We start from the raw sequence: 656 nt of genomic DNA on the forward strand, positions 1-656 counted from the left end.
AGCACCGTCTGCCCTTCGTCTCTGTCCACGCTGCACTGTTTGCTGTTGAGTAGAGCTGTTGTGTTCCCTGGCTCACCTCCAACTAGAAATCAACCACAAACCAGGAGCTGGAAAACTACCACAAACCCCATAAAGATCCCTGCTGATCTGGATTAGGTAAAAATAGAAGCTGCATGGGATCATCCTTCATGATCGGTTTGAACGCAGGCAGGCTTGTCAATACGGGGGTCCTCCTCTCTAGCTGGAGTTACCTTGACACGTGCTCAACCTGCAGAATTCTGCTGGGGCTCTCTTGAAGACAAAAGATGACATTTGTGCTCCTGTTGTGTAAGATCTCGTGTCAGGTTTGCAGCTTTGGTACCTTTGCTAACTTACAATGCTTTGCACCTAAAAATGCAGTGGCTGAGATGACTTTGAATGCTTGCTAAGCTGTAAAATGGTTTTGCTGTGCTTTGTTTGGAGACCTTTGCATTCAGCCCCTTGGAAACAGGGAGGATCATAAACCCTGCAAAATCCTGATGATGTGTATGATGACTCTGGTGTGTGCCAGTAGGTGTTCACCCAGCTGAAGGAAGATAACATATAAACAGACTATAACATTAGCGCTGAAAAACAGAGGTAATCTCTCACAGGAAACATCAGGATATATAAATACA

Source organism: Lathamus discolor, chromosome 4, assembly GCF_037157495.1.
Source record: "Lathamus discolor isolate bLatDis1 chromosome 4, bLatDis1.hap1, whole genome shotgun sequence".
NCBI lineage: Eukaryota > Metazoa > Chordata > Aves > Psittaciformes > Psittacidae > Lathamus > Lathamus discolor.